Here is a 22,616-nt window from a genome sequence, read left to right as displayed (position 1 = left end):
CCAGTTGTGTAAATACATTTGTAACATTAGACATTACATAACACATTGGAATGAAAGTACACATTTTTCACAACCCAGGTAGGTACTGGTGTACGTTCAATACAATGTGAAATTTTTTTTTCACTTTCCTCATACCGTTGCATAATATGCTCTATCGACTTTTTGATATATTTGGCGGGGGCATTATATACGAGTAATTACGGTAATTGTCTTCAATAGTCCAAAAAACTTCCATGTTCAATCGAAAGTTAGATGAAAAACAACCCATTAGGCTCATTTAAGGCTCTAAATCGCCTTTGATGTTGACAAAAACGCATACGTTACCTTCAGTGAAGACAAAACTTTCTTTCATAGTTCCAAAACATGTACATTAAGTTTGTCAAAGACCCTGAATAGTTTCCATTATTACGAAAACAAGCCCGCTACTTTCAATGAATGCAAAATGGTCTCAAAATTGTCTTTGATGTTCATAAAATCATGTATGTCGCTTTAATTAAATACAGAATCAATCCCAAAATGTGTATTTCTGGTTTTTCAAAGACCTGAAACTGTCTTTGCTTATTTAAAAAAAAAAAAAAAAAACGAAATTTTTTTAAATAACTTAGTTCTCCGACTATGCTCAGGCCTACGTGTCTTTGAGGGATGTTCCTCCCGGGCCGCCGTAGCAAGTAACCACAGCCTTCATCAAGGTTATGATGAAGCAAGCTGACAATGACTTGTGGACCAAAAAGCCCACACACAAGTTTGGGAGTGTATTTGAAAGCGCTGCCGTCGCACGTTTGTTGCGGAAAGGTCAGCGAGTAATACGGCGCCGGCTTACAAACACGCGGCGCGACTTCCCTTCATGCATTGTCACAAATTGTGGCGGCTAATAAGCGCACGTAGGCGCCTTAAATTGGCTCTCGGCGATGATTTATACGCCCACGGTGACCCGCCGCCACTTGACAGTTGCTTTCATTTTCTTCGCCGCCAAGGTCGTTCGGCGAGCATGGGAGCCGCTCCCAAGTTTTTCCCTGGCCGCTGTGACACCCCCTCGCTTACCGCCCACCCAACCCCCCCCCCCCCCCCCCCCCCACCCTTGCCTGATGGCCCCATGAATCATCCCGTCTTTCCCCATCGAACTATCAGCCGCCGCCTCCTTGCAACCGGGCCGATCCTTCTTCATCGCGGGTAACAATTTGGTAATGAAATATTGATTTTTAGTTAGATTCAAATGGATGTTAGTAACTTTGCATTGATAAATCGCTGCCCTTCCCGTCTTCTTTGTCTCTTGGCCCTCCTTCCCATTTTCCCGCGACGCCTCCTGACCTACAACATCTACGACGCTGCTTTCCAACCTTTCTTCAGTCCAGGTCCATACAGTGGTGCCTCAATTTAGGTGTGCCCTAACTTGGGAGTTTTTGAGTCACGAACTGCCGCTTTGTCAATTGGGCGAGCGAGCTTCAGATTAGTCGTCGCTCGGAAAAATACGGAGCGACTAGCTCGTTGACTGCCAGCCATTTTGGAACATTTTCACTGATATTTCATGACCCATAGAATATTGCATTCTGTGACCAATATATGAACCGAACTTACCAAAAGAAAGTGCACTCTCTTCTTTCACCAGAAAAGAAAGCTTGTTTCTGACAAAAAAAAAACCTCACCGCATGCCTCAAGTTGGATGTCAGTGGCTTTTTTTACGTGGCGTTCACCATTCGTTCCATGAACTTCGTCATCTATTCTCATGATCACGACCACACACTTTCGACAAATTGCTGTAACACATACTCTCTTTATCTCATTCTTTTCCTTTGGGCTCGTCCCTTTAGGGGTCGCCACACCACGTCATCCTTTTCCATGTCAGCCTATATCCTGCATCCTCTCCAACACCAACTGCCCTCATGTCTTCCCTCACGACATCCATCAACCTTCTCTTTGGTCTTCCTTTCGCTCTCTTGCCTGGCAGCTCCATCCTCATCATCCTTCTACCAATATCCTCATTATTCCTCCTCTGGACGTGTCCAAACCATCCAAGTCTGCTCTCTCTAACTTTGTCTCCAAAACATCGGATCTTGGCTGTCCCTCTGATGAGCTCATTTCTAATTTTATCCAACCTGTTCACTCCGGGAGCGAACCTCAACATCTTCATTTCTGCCGTTGTCGCTTCAGTGCCACTGTCTCTAATCCGTCCAGCATGGTTGGCCTCAGTACTGTTTTATAAACGTTGTCCTTCATCCTAGCAGATGTCACATGACACACCTGACACCTTCCTCCACCCGTTCCAACCTGCTTGGACCCGTTTCTTAACTTCCTGCCCACACTCACCATTGCTCTGGACGGTTGACCCCAAGTATTTCAAGTCCTCCACCCTTGCCATCTCTTCTCCCTGTAGCCTCACTCTTCCCCCACCACCCCTCTCATTCATGCACACATATATTCTGTCTTACTTCGGCTAATCTTCATTCCTCTGCTTTCCATTGCATGCCTCCATCTTTCTAACTGTTCCTGCACCTGCTCCCTGCTTTCACTGCAGATCACAATGTCATCTGCAAACATCACGGTCCACGGGGGGATTCTAAACTCATCTGTCAGCCTATCCATCACCACTGCAAACAGGAAGGGGCTCAGGGCTGATCCCTGATGCAGTCTCACCTCCACCTTAAATTCGTCTGTCACACCTCCAGCACACCTCATTGCTGTTCTGCTGCCCTCGTACATGTTCTGTATTATTCTAACATACTTCTCTGCCACTCCAGACCTTCGCATGCAGTACCACAGTTCCTCTCTGGGTACTCTGTCATAGGCTTTCTCTAGATCTACAAAGACACAATGTAGCTCCTTCTGGCTTTCTCTGTACTTTTCCATCAACATCCTTAAGGCAAATAATGCATCTGTGGTACTCTTTCTAGGCATGAAACCATACTGTTGCTCGCAAATACTCCCTTCTGTCCCGAGTCTAGCCTCCACGACTCTTTCCCATAACTTCATTGTGTGGCTCATCAACTTTATTCCTCTCTAGTTCCCACAACTCTGCACATCACCCTTGTTCTTAAAAATGGGCACCAGCACACTTTTCCGCCATTCTTCAGGCATCTTCTCACGAGCTAGAATTCTGTTGATCAACCTGGTCAAAAACTCCACAGCCACCTCTCCTAGATGCTTCCATACCTCCACAGGAATGTCATCAGGACCAACTCCATTTCCATATTTCATCCTCTTTAATGCTTTTGCAACTTCCCCCTTACTAATCATTGCGACTTCCTGGCCCACCACACTTGCCTCTTCTACACTCCCTTCTCTCTCATTTTCCTCATTCATCAATTCCTCGAAGCATTCTTTCCATCTATCCAGCACACTACTGGCACCAGTCAACATTCCATCTCTATCCTTAATCACCCTAACCTGCTGCACATCCTTCCCATCTCTATCCCTCTGTCTGGTCAGCCTGTATAGATCCTTTTCTCCTTCTTTAGTGTCCAACCTGGCATACATGTCATAATATACCTCTTGTTTGGGCTTTGCCACCTCTACCTTTGCCCTGTGTCGCCTCTCAATGTATTCCTTTCACCTCTCCTCAGTCCTCTCAGTGTCCCACTTCTTCTTAGCTAACCTTTTTCCTTGTATGATTTCCTGTACTGTGAGGTTCCACCACCAAGTCTCCTTCTCTCCTTTCCTGCCAGAAGATACACCAAGTACTCTCCTGCCTGCTTCTCTGATCAACTTGGCTGCAGTGGTCCAGTCTTCTGGAAGCTCCTCCCGTCCACCGAGAGCCTGTCTCACCTCTTCCCGAAAAGCTGCACAACACTCGTCCTGTCTCAGCTTCCACCACATGGTTCTCTTCTCTGCCTTTGTCTTCCTAATGTTCCTCCCCACCACCAGAGTCCTCTTACACACCACCAGCCTATGCTGTCTAGCCACACTCTCCCCTACCACTACCTTACAGTCGGTAACCTCCTTCAGATTACATCGTCTGCACAAAATGTAATCCACCTGCGTGCTTCTACCTCCGCTCTTGTAGGTCACCCTATGTTCTTGCCTCTTCTGGAAAAAAATGTTCACTACAGCCATTTGCATCCTTTTTGCAAAGTCTACCACCATCTGTCCCTCCAAGTTCCTTTCCTGGATGCCGTACTTACCCATCACTTCTTCATCACCCCTATTTCCTTCACCAAAATGTCCATTACAATCTGCACCAATCACAACGCTCTCTCTGTCTGGGATGCTCAGAACTACTTCGTCTAGCTCCTTCCAGAATTTCTCTTTCACCTCTAAGTCACATCCTCCCTGTGTGGCATAGCCACTAATCACATTTTACATAACACCCTAAATTTCAAGTTTCAGCCTCATCACTCTATTTGATACTCTTTTCACCTCCAAGACATTCTTAGCCAACTCTTCTTTTAAAATAACCCTGACTCCATTTCTCTTCCCATCCACACCATGGTAAAATAATTTAAACCCTGCCCCTAAACTTCTAGCCTTACTGCCTTTCCACCTGGTCTTCTGGACACACAATATATCAACCTTTCTCCTCATCATCATGTCAACCAACTCCTGAGATCTTCCTGCCATAATCCCAACATTCCAAGTCCCCACATTCAATTCTAGGATCTGCTTTCCTCTTCTCTTTCTGCCGAAGAACCTTCATCATCTTCTTCTTTCTTCGACTTCGACCCACAGTAGCTGAATTTCCAACGGCGCCCTGCAGGTTGACGGCGCCGGTGGCGGATGTTGTTAACCACGACTGATCCGGTATGAAGTTCTTTGGATGAATGCTCATATTATTTTGGCAAAGTTTTAAGACGGATGCCCTTCCTGACGCAACCCTTATTATAATTATTCTGGAAGGTCAAATTAAATTCACTTGTAAAGGTTATAGTGCATTTAAGGCTCACCCTAAAATTAAGCACCCAATATCCTGAACTTTTTGTCAGCAAACATCTACCGATTACCGGCAGCGAGTCAATGACGGCCATCTTATCGAACCCCTTGCCGTCCACCGGCCTTTTCAGAGCGGCTCAAGCGTAACGCGGCGGCATCCCGGCCATTCCGAGGCGGACATGATTACTCTATCAGTGTACAATGAGCATCCGATCAATGACGATCCTTTCCAATACGACAAAAGGCCGAGCGTTGCACTTCACTTCCACAGGACTTCAGATCAAGGACGCTGACTTAGCTTCAATGACGACTACATTGATTTCATTATTTCAGAAAACTCCTACGGCAGGTTCACGGAAGACTCTAAATTGTCTTTGATGTGTACAAAAACACATCCGTGGTTTCAACCAAGACTTAATAGTCTTTTTTTCGCCACCTCCCAATAAATCCATTATTGATAACTTATTCATTTAAATGTCCACATAAAAATTTCTTTTCCGGCATAGTTTTCTTGCAGTGCACTCTCAGCACACACACACACACTATCCCAGCTATACGCTGTATTAAAGGCGTCCGATTTGACACAAGATGGACGTGGTGGACAGGCGGGCCCCAGGGGACACAACCGGGGGCTGCATGTGAGGCGTGGGTTACATGGAGGACCATTTACATTTCTGTGCGTGTGTTGTGCCTGACAGCGACACAATTTCCTGTTCCGAGTGGCGAGCTTCTGACTGCGTGCCTGCGAAGGGGACTGAATGTAATCTTTGGGGCTCCAAGCAAGAGCCGCGCCTCCCAGGAGGATTCCCGCAACGAAAAACCTTGAACTACTGCCCGGGTAATATTTCCATGCGAGTTTGTTTGGTATGACAAACGTTGCACGTTTCTGAAAAAAGGCATTATGCTAGTTGAATGTACTTTATATACAACCACAGTTAATTCTTCCTTCATGTTGATGTTGTACAGTGGAACATCAGGTTCATGATTATTCTCTCTCCAAATTCTTGACTAAAACCAAAATGTACGAAAACTGAAGCAATATTGTCCATAGGAAATAATGTAAATCCAATTAATCCATTTTAGACACCCCCAAAAAATGTATAAAAATGACTAATGAAAGATAGGTGAACCAAATTCATCACTTTTGGTGACCTATGAAAGATGGCGGAGAGGCAAGAGAGAAGGTTATTGTTTCCAGTTCCTTCTTGAATTTTATCATAGAAAGTTTCTTGAAATACTTTCACTGCTCACCTTCCCATTTCAGATTTGGAAATTATTTTTTTTTTCATTTGAAATAATCCCAACCCTTTTTCAAACCTAACCACAATGCCATGGCTTCACCCTACGCCTTTTCGGTTTGCTCCGTTCTTTGTGGGTTTTTCTGAAATGAGTCTGTAACTGACTGAAAAGTAATGGAATAACCCAAAAACAAACAAACAAACAAAACAAAACAAAAAACTAATAACCCTAAAATTTAAACCTTGACCCTTAAGGAACTCTGACAAAAAATCAAACATCCATCCATCCGTCCCTTTTCTATACCGGTGACCCTTATTTGGCTTGCGGGTGAGCTGGAGTCTATCCCAGCATAAACCCTAACATCTTAAATCCCACCACCTTACATTTACCATAAATCCTAACACTGAACCCAAACCCTGGATCCACTGTAATTTAAACCTGAATATTAAACCCTAACCACAACACCTAACCCTAAACTGTAAGCCTAACCCTCAGTTTAAACCCTGACAACTAACCCTTACCCTGGTTTATCTATAATTCAAGTTACCACTTGCTCAAAATGATGTGGGATAGATGAAACCTACCCCTTAACTCTTAACCCCTAACCCTGGTTGCACTATAATTCAAGTTGACACTTGTCTAACATCATGTGGGAAAGATTCACCATAACTCATAACCCACAATACTGTCCCCAACCCAAATATCGAAACCCTAAATCCTCGCCCTTAGCCCTAACCACCGAACCCTAGCCCTGATTCCACCGTCCTTCCACATGCGGGATCAACTTCAGCGTCCTCATGACCCTGACTATGATAACTAGTACAGAAGATGTATGAATACAAATTTCTAAATGAGCTTCCTCCAAACAAGTTCTCTGATTGAGCCGCGATTGCGTGCAAGTGAATGGCGCAGAGTGTGTTTGATGCTTTTGCGATAGGGTTGACCTCTGTTGTGCTGGACCAATAAGGACATACTCCATCAAGATAAGGCCGAGCGTATTAAGTAGCGCCGCAGTCTCATGCTACATGTAGATAACCTCCTGTTATTAGCTCCCCGATGGCCAATCAATACGCCACTTCCCCAAGCGAGTCCCTCACCGAGATAATCATCTCTCAGCGCCTGACGCCCGATAATTGGTCGCCGCTCAATTGCGGGGTGGTTTGACAAGGCTGCTTTGCATATTAAACCAGAATAAACAGGCGAGAGCGCGTCCTATCGGGAGATAATTGAGCTGGGAGGCGCCGTCCGACCCCGAGGAGCGAAAAATTGCAACGATAAAAAGATGAGCGGCTGATTTGTGTGATGACTGAAGGATGGCGTTTGGAAGTGGCCGCCTCTCTGCGGATGTTTTTCACGTCGACCGAACTGACACCGTGACAACGACAATGGCTATGTTTCAACCAGAACCGTATCTGGCTAAACATCTTTTTTCATCTTTCTTGTCAAGGTATGGTTGTAAAGTGTAGAAAAGTTTGTTTTTGCATAAGTTATTATAGTGGGGGAAAAAACTGTGGAATCCTAAAACCCTAACCCTGACATGACAAGAAATCTAACCCCTAAACTCTCAACCCTACCCCTAACCCACAAACTTAAACCAATCCGAAACCTAAAAAACCTAACCCTCACATGACAAACAAAAAAGAATCCTGGGATTCCACGCTAAAACTAAACACAACCCTTAACCTTTAAATCTAAACAATAACTGTAATTTGATCCCAAAAAACAAAACCCTAAACTCTAACCTTGAACAGTAAACCTAAACCCTAACCCTGAACCATGACATGACAAGACACTCGGTAATTCAAATCTAACCCCTCAACTCTCAACCCTACTCCTAACCCACAAACAAACAAACAAAATCCTGGGATTCCACCCTCAACCCCTAAATCTGAACAATAACTTTAATTCGACCCCAAAAAAACAAAACCCTAAATGTTAACCTTGAAAAGTAAACCTAAAATCCAACCCTTACATGACAAAATGCAAAACCAATCCCTGAACCCAAACCTAACCCTAACATGATTAAAAAAAATTATAATCTGGGATTCCACCCTAAACCCTAACCCTATCTGTAACCATGACATGATAAACAACTCTGGGATTTAATCCTACACCATAACCATATACCCTCACCCTGGCAGAAAATAAACCTAAATCCTAATTCTGATTTGACAAAAAAAGGAAATCTCTTAAATTCTATTTCTAACCCTTATCCGATCCCTTCTTAATCCTTCAGCCTTAAACCCAACTCTTAACCACTAAACCCTAACCTCTGACACTAAATCTTAAACCTAACGCTAAACCTCAACTATAAATCTTAAAGCCCAACTCGGGTGCGTGCAAGTCAGATGAGAGCTAAACCTACACACCCAGGACACAACCTGTTTGACTGTCTCCCCTCACGCAGGAGTCCACAGTCCATCCAGACCAGAACCTCCTGCCTACATGAATAGCTTCTTCCCCTCAGCCATCAGACTCATGAACACGAAATAAGACGGTTTTACCCATTAAAAACATTACAGCTAAACCTGATGGTTATTGCACACTGTTTGTGCTAATAGAACATTGTTTATTTTCCTTCTTCTTCACCGATATTTGAATGTGTTTGGACTGAGGAAAACTCCGAGTTGTGACTGTACCTTTCACTGACAATGGCAATAAAGCGATTCTGATTCTGATGGGGGGAAAAAACTAACTCGCCATGGCCTTGCCATTGTCCTTCTTGATATCACTTTGAACAATGCAACTCACTCTGAGCATCATATTTACAATAAATCGTTCAACTTATCTGCTCCTCTTTGAACTCCAAAGTTTTGTTTGACTCCTTAAACAAACAAGACAACACTTCAAATGTGTTTTTTTAGGTCACTTTGGGTTCTTTGTGAACTTGGCTGTCATGTTGGTGATTGGTCATCCCCTGGTGCCTCTGGGGGCATGTGCCAGTCTTACAAGGGCAACATGCAGTGTCAGAACCAGAGTCTAACAACCCAAACACTTGGTTGGCAGAAGCCGGCTTTGCTTCCTTTCACCGCGATGTTTAGATGTTGACACTGGCCCACGAGGGACGCTGCTTTTTTGGGGGCATGGCTGCGGCCGCCCGCCTAGGGAGAATCGGGGAAGGATCCCTGCTTTTTGGGTTGGATGTTGTCATTGCTGGATCAGTGGAGGAGGCCTGGACCTGCAGGTTGAGACCGCAAACACCCCAGGGAGGATTCCCCCCGAGCTAGAGATGCTAACTTCGGAAGCGCTGTATCAATAAAAAAACATGTATGTACAATCGCAAAGCCTTTGAGTCAGAGGGGCACAGTCTCCGGTCTTCAGGTCCATACTGCATGTCAGTCATGTCAAAATGAAGTCTTGACAGCCAGCCAGCGCACAGCTAGTCCAAAAAGTACAGTGTTCTTATGTGTATTTCCTTTTGGAAAGATAACAAAGACGATAGCTTGGATTGAAATAAATTGTCAAGAATCATCGAGAAAGTTAACAGTAATTCTCAGTTGGTGGGTCTGGACCCAAAATTTGATCACTTACAGTTATACCTTAAAAAAAACACAGAAAGTCTGCTCTGGTGGTTTGAAACGGACAGACGAACACCTCAGGGAGATCTAGTTCGATTCATGAGTTCAGGTTGAAAGAGCAATGCTTGAAAAGATGCAGGAAGTCAGATCCTTAAAAGAATTTCTCTACCTGGAGATTTTTTTCTGATTGCTACCAAATTTGGACTACGTATACCAGACAGATGCGCGATGCTTATCTACAAAACATTGAATTTTTTCGAATTGCCTGTTGGTGGAGCATGACATGGACGTTCGATGACTCTTGGCATCGTCTTCATCTTAGTATCTACTTCTGTGTTTGTTTTCAAAATTCAGCCCCAGAAGCTGGTTTGACTCGGCAATATGAAATGTGGTAGGCATGTCTCACATGAGTAGATCCACAAGAGAACTCTCAAGAAGCCATGTCCGAAAAGACACAGGAAGTCTTGGTTTAAAATAGAAAGAAAAACTCCTCCTGGCGATTTAGTCTGATTGCTGAGTTTACGTGTCCTCAAACGGCTTCAGTTAGGATCCATTGTGAGCCAAACGTGTCAAATGATGCCAGTTAGCCGATCCGCTAATGCGACTGTCAGGTCCAATCGACATTTCAACGCAGTTTTTGTCACTTTTGCATGTCGCTCCTTAGCGTTTCTGTCACTTCTGATTGTTTGTGATACGCTGCAGCTTTGGGCTGTCACTTCTGTTTTTGATTGAATATGAACTTTGAGAGAAGAATTGCTTATGCGGGAGGGAGAGGGGAAAAAGTCGGTATATTCTTTAATTTTTGTTCATTTCATGTCTTTATTATACTCCCCCTAGGTGGCTAAGGCACGCACCCCAGAAGGAGCAAGCACGTTACCCAATGAATTGAAGCAGAAAATGTGGTAAAAACTTTAATAATTATAATTGCTTTATCTCATCTTCAGTTTAGAACCCCAAATGTGCTACAGAATATTTTCCCACCCCCGCAATAGTCTTTGGATGTGAGTGTGTAAAACTGTCACAAAAAGCCAAAGAAAAAGGGTAAGGACATTTGCTGAGGTGTCGTAGGGCAAATTAATAGTGGCTCCAAATCCGAGGTTTTGTGCAACTCTTGAGGCTTATTTTTATGATTTTTTTTTTTTTTTTTTTTTACCCGAAGATGACCTAAGTGTACACAGTGTACAGGTTGGTGTTTGTGAAGGTGGTGCAAATATCAAGAGGATTAATTAAAAGTCAATTAGTGAGAGTGAAAAGGAGGTTTCAAACGACGCCCGTTCATTTGGGAGCCACTAAGCGGACCACCACTCTGGGTGTGCGTGTGTGTGTGTGTGTGTGTATATACACTACCTTTAAACGTTGTCACTTATGCAAATTTAATGAGCGTTTTTACTCGCATCTTTTTAGTGCGCGCGCCACCGCATGGCCCGATGCATAATTAAAGAGGCGGAAAATAACCAAATGAGCTCGTTTTCCCAACCTTTTAATTTCACATAAAACAATAGGATAAAGCTAAAACAAGGTGGGGCCATTTTACAGTGTATGCTCAAAATATGCGAAAAAGTCACTTCTGAAAAAAACATTTCCAGTTTGGTTCAGAGCCGTATTGGAGTAATATGCTCGGACCTCTTTTGTTCTGGTCAGAACCCGAGCTGCAGCATTCTGAATGAGCTGCAGCTGATGAATGCTCTTTTGGGGAGTCCAGTCAGATGACCATTACAATAGTCAAGTCTACTTGAGATAAAAGCATGGATGAGCTTCTCCTGGTCTGCTTGGCACATGCAAGCCTTCACTCTTATGTTCTTCAGCTGAGAGAAGGCTGTTTTCGTAGTTGATTTGATATGACTGTTAAAAGTCAGGTCGGAATCTATCAGTACACCAAGGTTTCGGACTTGGTCTGTGGTTTTTAAAGAGAGTGACTCCAGGTATTTACTAACAGCAATCCTCTTTACTGTCAAAAACAACTATCTCAGTTTTGTTGTGGTTCCATTGAAGAAAGTTTTGGCTCATCCGGTTATTTATCTGTTTTAGACAGCGACACAAAAGCTCCATTGAACTGTAGTCATCTGGAGACAGTGCTGGATATAACTGTGTGTCATCTGCATAGCTATGATAGTCAACATTAAGGTTCTTAAGAATTTTTCACCCAAGGGTAGCATGTACAGGCTGAACAAGAGGGGTCCAAGAACTGACCCTTGAGGGACCCCATAGGTCATTGCCATTCGTTGAGATTGAGCACTTCCAATGGTTACAAAATAACTCCTTTGCTCCAGGTAGTACCTGAACTATTTAAGGACTGTTCCATTTAGTCCTACCCACGTTTCCAACCTGTTCAGCAGTGTATTATGATTTACCGTATCAAAAGCCGCACTGAGAACCAACAAGACCTGAATTAACACCGTTTCTGAGTCAGTGTTCAAACCTATATCATTTAGCACTTTGATAAGAGCAGATTCTATACTGTGATGAGTTCGGAAACCTGATTGAAATTTGTCAAAAAGTCCATTTAAGTTCAAGAAATTGCTGAGTTGATTAAAAATAACTTTCTCAACAATCTTAGCGATGAAGGGAAGATTTTAGATGGGTCTTTAGTTTGCTAACATGGAAGCATCCAGTGTTCTATATTTTAGCAGAGGCTTAATGGCAGCTACTTAAAACTCTACAGTTTTTTTGGTCAACTGTATTAAATTCTGACATTGTAATAGTTTTCCCTGGGTGTCTTCAGATGTAGCAGCATTTTGCTGTATTAAGGGAACATTTTTCATCCAGATTTGGTCCACAATTGTCTTCTGCAAACACAACTAGCATCTTCAGTTAAAATCAGTTTACACATATCTGTAGGTATATTACAAATCTTATTGTGGTAGTCACAGTTACAGGATGCAATTTGAAAACCAGATTTGCTACACATACAGTACGTCTTGTGTAAACACTAAAACCAAATTCAAATGAAAGCAGTGTACACATAGCTATTGAAGTTTTATACAGGCCACTAAGGTAGCCAAGTTGAAATCATCTGTTTTGATCAAGATTCAGTCCACATTTTTTTGTATAAACACAACTAACATTTTCAATTAAAAGGCAAGGCAATGCAAATGTATTTTTTATAGTACATTTCATACACAAGGTACCTCAGTGTGCTTTACATGATTTAAAAGTATTTCAAAACAATGAGCAAAAAGACATTTATAAACAAAGTACAGAATGCACATATACACACATATATTCTGTCTTACTTCGGCTAATCTTCATTCCTCTGCTTTCCAGTGCATGCCTCCATCTTTCTAACTGTTCCTCCACCTGCTCCCTTCTTTCACTGCAGATCACAATGTCATCTGCAAACATCACGGTCCATGGGGATTCCCGTCTAAACTCATCTCTCAGCCTATCCATCACCACTGCAAACAGGAAGGGGCTCAGGGCTGATCCCTGATGCAGTCCCACCTCCACCTTAAATTCGTCTGTCACACCTACAGCACACCTCATTGCTGTTCTGCTGCCCTCGTACATGTCCTGTATTATTCTAAAATACTTCTCTGCCACTCCAGACCTCCGCATGCAGTACCACAGTTCCTCTCTGGGTACTCTGTCATAGGCTTTCTCTAGATCTACAAAGACACAATGTAGCTCCTTCTGGCCTCCTCTGTACTTTTCCATCAACATCCTCAAGGCAAATAATGCATCTGTGGTACTCATTCTAGGCATGAAACCATACTGTTGCTCGCAAATACTCACTTCTGTCCTGAGTCTAGGCTCCACGACTCTTTCCCATAACTTCATTGTGTGGCTGATCCACTTTATTCCTCTCTAGTTCCCACAACTCTGCACATCACCCTTGTACGTAAAACTGGGCACCACCACACTTTTTCTCCATTCCTCAGGCATCTTCTCACGAGCTAGAATTCTGTTGATCAAGCTGGTCAAAAACTCCACAGCCACCTCTCCTAGATGCTTCCATACCTCCACAGGAATGTCATCAGGACAACTGCCTTTCCATTTTTCATCCTCTTTAATGCCTTTCTAACTTCCCCCTTACTAATCATTGCCACTTCCTGGTCCACCACACTTGCCTCTTCTACTCTCCCTTCTCTCTCATTTTCCTCATTCATCAATTCCTCAAAGCATTCTTTCCATCTAGCTAGCACACTGCTGGCACCAGTCAACATATTTCCATCTCTATCCTTAATCACCCTAACCTGCTGCACATCCTTCCCATCTCTATACCTCTGTCTGGTCAGCCTGTATAGATCCTTTTCTCCTTCTTTAGTGTCCAACCTGGCATACATGTCATAATATGCCTCTTGTTTGGCCTTTGCCACCTCTACCTTTGCCCTGTGTCGCCTCTCAATGTATTCCTTCCACCTCTCCTCAGTCCTCTCAGTGTCCCACTTCTTCTTAGCTAACCTTTTTCCTTGTATGATTTCCTGTACTGTGTGGTTCCACCACCAAGTCTCCTTCTCTCCTTTCCTGCCAGAAGATACACTAAGTACTTTCCTGCCTGCCTATCTGATCACCTTGGCTGCAGTGGTCCAGTCAATCCGGAAGCTCCTCCCGTCCACCGAGACCCTGTCTCACCTCTTCCCGAAAAGCTGCACAACACTCGTCCTGTCTCAGCTTCCACCACATGGTTGTCTCTCTCTCACACATAGTTGTAATAATGTTTTAGTTAAGTGGCTAAAGTAGCCAAGGTTAAAGGTTTCATTTCGAATCCAGATCCTGTCCACATTTGTCTCATGTTAACACAAACTAACATCAGTTAATCAGTTTACATCGAGTTGATGTTTTAGACAGACAACTGAGGTAGCCGAGATCAAGGGTTAATTTTTCATCCAGATTCAGTTCACATTTGTCTCGTGTGAACACAACTAGCATCTTCACTTAAAACCAGTTTACACATACTTTAGCTGTTTGCCACAGACAACTGAGTAAGCCAAGGTTTAAGGTTCATTTTTCAATCCAGATTCAGTTCACATTTGTCAAAACCATTTTGCACACAACTGTATAGGTTTTACACAGGCAACTGAGGTAGCCAACAGTAGGGGTTACATTTTTAATCCAGATTTGGTCCACATATAGCTAGTGTGAACACAATAACATACATTAAAACTGATTTACTCAGCTGTAGGTGTTTCACAAAGATGAGTGAGGTAGCCGAGCTTAAAGATTTCATACCCAGTCTAGATTTGGTCCGTATTTGTCCAGTGTAAACACAGCATCTTCAGTGAAACCAGTTTACACACACAGAGACACCGCAGCTGTTTTCCAGTGTTGTCGCTCTGCTGGCAGATGCAAACAGACTGTCCATGTCCACATGATGTCAGCTTGTCACATCCTAATAATACAAATAACGAGCGCAAGCGGGCGCGGGGATGATGATGAGGGCTGGTTGAAGGACACACACACACACACGACCAATGCGCACGCACACACACATACACACACACACACATACACACTGATAAGCGAGCAACAGACAAGCCATAGCGATAAAAAAAGACATGATGGACACATCTCATCATCTCGATGACAGCTTCATCAATAGCCTCAGGACACACACTGACCCCCCCCCCCCAACCTCCCACCCTCTCGTCCCCCCAGGTTTGATTGACAGCTAGCAGGTCTGGTGTCTAGTGAGGCCAGCTGCCGCGTCGCCGTGACAACAGCCCTAAGGTGCAACTTGACAAGTGGACCATCTTGAAGGTGATCCCTCGACTCACGATAAAATAACACGACACTTACGCAGCGGCCACTTTTAGGGAATAAAAATGATAGATCGTCTTTTTGCGTTGTAAATAAGACCTTTTTTTTAAAAAAATATACTCTTTTGAGAACTTAAAAATGACCTTTTTGGGGGATCTAAAGATAGAAAATCAATATTTGTACTCCCGATGACCTCTTTTAGCCATTTAAAATTGTCCTCTTTTCGGGACCGAACATTGAAACAATAATTTTACTCCCAATATCAACTTTTAGGGATCTAAAAATGTCCCCTTAAAAAAATATCCAATTTTGGGCACTGAAAAAAATTTCTCTTTTGAGTGCTGGAGCCTATCCCAGCTATCTTCGGGCGAGAGGCAGGGTACACCCTGAACTGGTCGCCAGCCAATCGCAGAGCACATCAAAACAAACAACCATTCGCACTCACATTCACACCTATGGGCAATTTAGAGTCTTCAATTAACCTACCACGCATGTTTTTGGGATGTGGGAGGAAACCGCAGTAAAACCACGCAGGCACGGGGAGAACATGCAAACTCCACACAGGCGGGATTTGAATCCCGGTCCTCAGAACTGTGGGGCAGATGTGCTCAGCAGTCACCCACCGTGCCGCGGGATTTTTTTACCCCTAATGTCAGTTGGCATTACTTCAGTCGGCATGCATTTGTCCGTCCATTGTGCATTTTTCTTTCGGTCCTGCCTTCTTGCTTGGTCACCGGTTGTAGCTTCTGCGTCAACCATTCCAGTCCAGCTGTTTTCCCAAGCGCCCTTTGCAACGTACTGAAGTTGAAAAGAATAGTGCTTCGTTCTCCGCAATGATCTTAGCAGAGGAAGATTGTTCAAGTAAAGAAGCGCACCGTCGAGCCCTGTTTTGTTCCGCCAAGCAAACTGCAAGGGATTATGCTTCATAAACCTTCCAAATCCCTTCAAAAGACACGGGGTGGGGGGGACCTTCATGCTATCCTTTGTCTCAACTTTCACACATTTTTCTTTCCAACTTCTCAAGTGTCATCCAGCCATGTTTGTAATGACCTCACCGTGCCAGAAGGTGGCATAATATTAATTATTAAACAGTTGATTTCAAAGAAAAAAACCAAAATAAATGTAAATAAACATCCAAACTTCATCCTTTGGCTGCTTAATGTTGACAGATAGGCTGATGTCTGAGGAGATTTGAGGGTGTCTGCCGCAATTTAGTGGTAGTCGTGTAAGATTTGATCGAATCTTATGGGATTTTTTTTTTCGAAAGTCTTGTGAGATTTCACCCAAGCCTGGTAAAATTTGAGGAGTTCTCGAAGGATCTGCGGAAAGCTTGCGCGATTTTGCGGCAGTCTCACGAGATTTGAGGAAGTCTCGTGTCATTTAGTGGAAACCTGCTGAGAGTTGAGTAATTTGTGTGGGATTTGGTGAAATCTTGTAGATTCACCTAAAGCCTGACACGATTGGAGGAGTTCTCGCCAGAGCTCAGGAAGTCCTGTCTGATTTAGTGGAAGTCCTTCGACATTTATAACTGAAGTCTTCCGTGGTTTAGTGGAAGTCGTGAGATTTGGTGAAGTTTGAGGATTTGTTGGGCGATTTAGCAGAAGCATTGCATGATTTTGCGAGAGTCGCGTGAGATTTGAGGGATTGATTTGGGATTTTATTAAATCTTTAAGCGGAAGGCTGGCAAGATTTGAGAAAGTCTTGCATGATTTAGTGCAAGTCTCGCAGGATTGGGGGAAGGCTTCCGTGATTTAATGGAACTCTTGTGAGATTCAAGAAATCTTCTGCGTTTTAGCAGAAAATTGGCTTGATTTAGCACAAGTGTTGAGATTTGAGAAAAAAAAATTACGATTTAGTGAAAATCGTGTTTTAGCAGAAGTCTTGCAAGATTGGAGGAAGTCTTCCATGATTTAACAGAACTATTGCTTTCTATACCATAATTCTTGAGCGTTGAGGAAGTCTCCTGAGATTTGAGGAAATTTCATGTTACAATATTTAGCGGAACCCTGGCGAGAGTTTATGAAATTTTGCATGATTTAGTGAATGTCTTCGGATATTTTTCAGGAAGTCTTTCCTGATTTTGTGTAAGTCTTCGTCTACATGATTTGTCGTGAGTTAGCATGGTTTTGTGGGACTCGCTGGAGTCGTGGAACCCTGGTGAGATTTGAATGTCTCGCGACATTAGAATGAAGTATCGCGTGATTGATTGCAAGTCTCGCGAGATTGAATAGAAGCCTTTCACAGAAGTCTTGCGTGATTTAGTGGAAGCCTTGTGAAATGTGAGGATGTTTTACACGATTTAGTCGAAGTGTTGCCTGCTTTTGTGAGAATCTCTCAATATTTGAGGAAGTCGTTTGGGATTTTCCGATATCTTCTGGGATTTTGCGGCAGTCTTGCGAGATTTAGTCCAAGCCCGACAAGATTTGAAGTGTTCTCACAAGATCATTGGAAATCCTACACGATTTGTTGAAATTTTACGTGATTTATTGTCAATGTTGCATAGTTTTGCAGCATTCCCGCGGGATTAGATTACGTGTCACGTGATTTAGTGGAAGTCTTTTTAGATTGTAGACAGTCTCATGAAATCGGATGATGTATTTGAACTTTTTTTCACATTTTTTGTCACGTTATTAAATATTTTGATTTTCAACTGCTCCTGATTATGTACGTGCTTGCGTTTTTGTATCGTTTTGTTGATAGTGGTGGTACTTAAAGGCGGATTAAGTCGGCTACCAAATGCTACGCCCGCCACTGAGTTCCAGTGTATGCGAATGTCCAAATAAGGACAGCATGAATGTAGCTCTGGAGCGCCCCCTTCAGGATGCCCAGCGTGTATTTGTCACGCTTCTCAGCCTCCGATGCCAAATAACTCGGCTCGTCTTATTGCGCTTCACATTTGATCTCGCAGGATGGGCTCGCGCACAATCAAAGTCATCATTATGGATACAGCGCGGGTGGGAGGAAGGGCTCGGGTGGAGGGGGCGGGTGGGGGTGGGGGCGCACTTTTTCAAAAATGGCTCTGAGGTGACCAGCGCTCATCTATTTATTTTTATTGGGCTTTTGCGCATGAGCCACAAACGTGATTTATCCTCGTGTCCTTTTAGGGGGGCGAGACCCAGACGTTCCGGAATGAAGTGGAGCGCTGCGAAGAATTCCAAATGCACTTTTAATACAACATATACACCCCCACCGCCGCCGCCACCTCCGGCCCTCCCTTCCACCACCTACTGACGTTTAGCTGGGAATCCGTCTTTTTTATTTCTGTCATTTCTGGCATTGCCAGGCTCGCTCGCTATTTGTGTGTGCGTGTGTCTGTGTGGCAACATTTATTTCCCCTCAACGTCTGTTGGGAGCAAGAAAGGACGACGAGGAGGGTACGGGGGTGCAGGCGTGTATTGGTAATCTTTTTTTTTTTTTTTTTTTTTTTGTGTGAGTGCTCCCAGGGCCTGAAGTGGCTGTTGCAGAGGACTTTTAGATTGATCTCTCACACTCATACACAGAAACACTATACACCCACCCCTCTCTCTCTCTCTCTCTCTGTCCACCCCCCCACCCACCCCGTGTCGCCGTTTGATTCATGGTCCAAATATACCAATAAAAACATCAAAGTAATTTTCTTCATCTCCTAACACAGGACGTCCGCGGAGTCATAAAAAAAAATCTTAGATATGAGTTTACTCAATGTGAAGGCCTTCATTAAATGGGGTGTTGGGGGGAGGGGGGGGGAATTTGAAACCTAAACCTAACATTCAGAAGTCTCCCTATTCCTGAAAAGAAATAGCCAGCATGTTTTCTATAGAAACCTTTTGACAAATATTTGACGAATTTGCAATGCAATGTGAATATGACAATACTCGCAGGCATATTTACTTTATCCTCTGCGACGAACGACTAATTTTACTGCAGTTCACTGGAGGAGTTTAGACCGTCCCCATGAATATCCATATGTCTGTATTCTACTGCCCCCAAGTGACCTCGGCGCACACAACAGAAGGAGCAGCACAATGTCCATTTAATTGACGCATGAAACGTGGCAAAAACGGTTTCGTTTGACGGCATTCTATTGAAATATGTCATTCATGTAAAACATGTTACAAGCATTTTCTTCGTGTGTTTTTGGGAGGTCCGAGCGGATTAACGGCATTTCGATACGTTGCGGTGATTTGAGATACAAATGTTTTGAGTTACAAGCGTGGTCCTGGAACAAATTAGTCATATCTCAAGGCACTCAAGGAAGGCAGAGGTCTCCATCGTCAAGAAAAAAATCACTAAATGTTAAGAAAACGTTCAGGAAAATACATTATTATTATCATTATTTCATCATTTTGGGTCCAAAAGGTCTTAGATGTGATGGAGATTGTCTTAAATAAGGTCGAGAATATAACGAAATATATTGTCGCACGTATCGACGTGTGACTGTTAAGTACGTCGCTGCGGGGTGACGTGGTTCAAAACAAGAGGAGGCAAGTGTTCATAAATACTTGACTGTGGTCGTCGCAACACCGTCCCCACGGTCGGCTTGATTTCTAACACGCTGACCACTAATTGACATTTTCATTCTCAGCATATTTATGGTCCTATTTCCTGTGGGTGATAATGACCATTTCCCCAGCGCTGTCCTAATGGACACGGAAGAACGCAGGAATCCTGTTTAATTATGCTGGTGGAGGAGGGGAGGGGGGGATAAAAACTGTCTTTTCACGCTCTGTGGCCAAGGACAATCACATTCTGCAATCCACTACTTATATTTGGGGGGGGGGGGGGGGGACACCATCGTGTATTTCGCTTTAAACTGCAATCCTATCGTTTACAGCCACCGACGTACAGTATATGTTCGTCAAGTGCATTTTTCACATATTTTGGTTGCACGCTAGCATCCATAAATGTTCTGACGTGGCCTTAAAGGAAGACTTACGAGCCCGTCCGAGTCTCACGTCAACAACTTTGGAATTGAACCAAAAAGTTGGCTTGCTGCCATTTGTCATGTTTGACTCAAGAGCCGGGATTGACTGCAGTTCCTGTTCCTGTGCGTGTGTGTGTGAGACCCCCCACCCCCCCACCCCTCTCCGCTAATGGAGACGCGAGCGCGGCAGCTCAGCCGTTAGCGGTGACAGTCATCCTCTGGCAGAGTAGCATACCAGATTAGATTAGCATCATCACACTCTTGTCGAGATCGAGACGCGCTCGAGCGAACACTTAATTCACCACTGCGTGGCATCTTTCACACGGAGACACCGCAAAACTGAGACAAAAGTGTAGAAATGGCATTTATCTGCTTCCGTGTTTCACAAAGAACCCAGTAAAGCGGGATATTGCTGTGTCTGTGTAGCCTGTTTCACACAGTGACCCTGAAAAATTGGGACATGAGCGAAGAAAACATTAAACCCTATCAAACCCATCTGCTTTTCATACAGAACTCAGCAAAGCAAGATATTTGTGCGAATTTCTAGCCTCTGTCATGCAGAGATCCTGCAAAATGTAGTGAAGACGTTTAATGACCAGTCTTTCACACAATGGGAGACGTCGCTGTGCCTGTGTGAACTATTTCGCACAGAGATCCTGCAAATACAGTCTAGCAGGCGCTTTTTCACTCAGGAACCCAGCAAAGCAGTATGTTGCTGTGTCTGTGTATCTATTTCACACAGATATCCTGAAAATTTGGGGGATCACAAATGACAGTAGAGCCGAGATTTATGTGCTTCTCTTTCACACACAGCCCAGTGAAAGTGTAGCGAATTGGGAAAGTCCTGTATCCTCTTCTCACACAGAGATTCCATAAAAGACCATAGAGTCGTAATTTATCGGCCTCAGCGTTTCACACAGAATCCAGAAAAGTAGGATGTCGCTTTCTCTGTAGCTTCTTTTATCCCACCTGTCTCGCACACAGAACCCAGCGAAACAGGTTCTTGACCCGAGTGTGTATTTTCTTACACGCAAAGATCTTTCAAGGGTGAGTAAGCATTTTCTCATTTACGCAGAGATCCCGCAAAATACTGTAACGCCTGCACAGAGCTTAGCAAAAACAAAATATTCTTGTCACTGAAACATCTTTCACACAGAACACAGCGTCTTTGGAAAGTACCTTGGCTGTGTCTTCTATTTCATACAAAGAGTCCACAAAATGAACGCATTTGAGACGCATAGAACCTCTGGTGTTTATCTACCTTTGTCTTTCACACTGAACCCAGCAACTGTTGTAACTGCAGCCTCTTTGACACAGAGATGCCACCATATCGACACATCAGAGGCATTCTGGTATTGCTCTATTGCCTCTTTCACACAGAGCCCTGCATAGTGGCATGTTGCCATGACTTGAGAACCCGCTTTCACACAGAGATCCTGCCAAACTGGCGTGTCAGTTGCTGAAAAATGTAATGCCAAATGTAAAATCGGTTATCACTGCTGACGTCAAGCACACATTAGTTTGAAAATAATCTTTTTTTTAATGTAAATGTAGTAAATTTTTGTCACTTTTCACCAAAGTCATAAAACATATTTTGCTGTTTTTATTTTCTCCGTATGCGTCCTGCTCGAGCGTAACGAGCGCATCCCTCCCGTATTCAGTGTACATTAATAAATTACCGCTCGTGGTCGTACAGTGAATAATTTTCAAATAATTAAGCGAAGGATAAACAAAACATAAATTTGGGTTGGGGCGGGGCGGGAGGGGGGGGGGTGTGTTGCATTTATTTGGACGCACGCTCAAATATGCGGCCGCGCACGTTGTTTTAATTAAAAGATAAATCTGCGTGACACACCGCTTCCCGGTTAATTATTCAGCGCCGTACAATAAAAACAAAAAGCCATTAAATATGCCACACACTCTATTTCTCCATTAACAGTAAAAAGCGCTCATCCTGGGGACAACATTTCACATCCGCACGCCGCTTTTACTTCTTCTTTTATTTTGTATTTAGCTTTTATTTTTTATTTATTTATTTATTTTAAGGTCCCCAAATGCACGTTTGTGTGCTTTGCTGCTCCAACTCTGCCTCCTCGGCGCATTTAAAATAAAAAATAAAAAAAAATAAAAAACATTTCATACAAAAAGTTTTCCTCCACTCGCAAAATCCCCGTAAGAAAAATAGTATTGCACTTCATAAAAATAGACCGCAAAAACAAAATAACATGTTAAGAATTGCATGGGATTCCTCGGCCTCCAGGGGGTGCACGAAATAAAAAATGTAATGGGTATAATAATTGTTTTTCCACACCCCCCCAACACCAAATACAAGGTTATATATATATCAGCATTTCTGCTTATAAAATACAAGTTTAACACCAAAAACAACAATTTTATTA

General features: G+C 43.4%; 1 protein-coding gene across 13 annotated transcripts in view; it reads left to right on the top strand.

The window, feature by feature from the left end:
* The window catches only part of ccne1 (cyclin E1), a 59,319-nt gene that overhangs the window by 22,698 nt on the left and 14,005 nt on the right, over nucleotides 1-22,616 (top strand). For 11 of the 13 annotated variants that reach the window (XM_061705980.1, XM_061705997.1, XM_061706045.1 and 8 more), the window contains 2 exons: nucleotides 5,559-5,698; nucleotides 15,213-15,314. The gene's annotated coding sequence lies outside the window, so the exon portion shown is untranslated. Of the gene's footprint in view, nucleotides 1-5,558; nucleotides 5,699-10,454; nucleotides 10,520-15,212; nucleotides 15,315-22,616 lie in introns of all 13 variants that reach the window. The other 2 variants (XM_061705971.1, XM_061706026.1) reach the window with 2 other exon arrangements.

This window comes from Phycodurus eques, chromosome 2 (genome assembly GCF_024500275.1).
Source record: "Phycodurus eques isolate BA_2022a chromosome 2, UOR_Pequ_1.1, whole genome shotgun sequence".
Lineage (NCBI taxonomy): Eukaryota > Metazoa > Chordata > Actinopteri > Syngnathiformes > Syngnathidae > Phycodurus > Phycodurus eques.
This window is presented reverse-complemented; position numbering and strand designations above follow the sequence as displayed.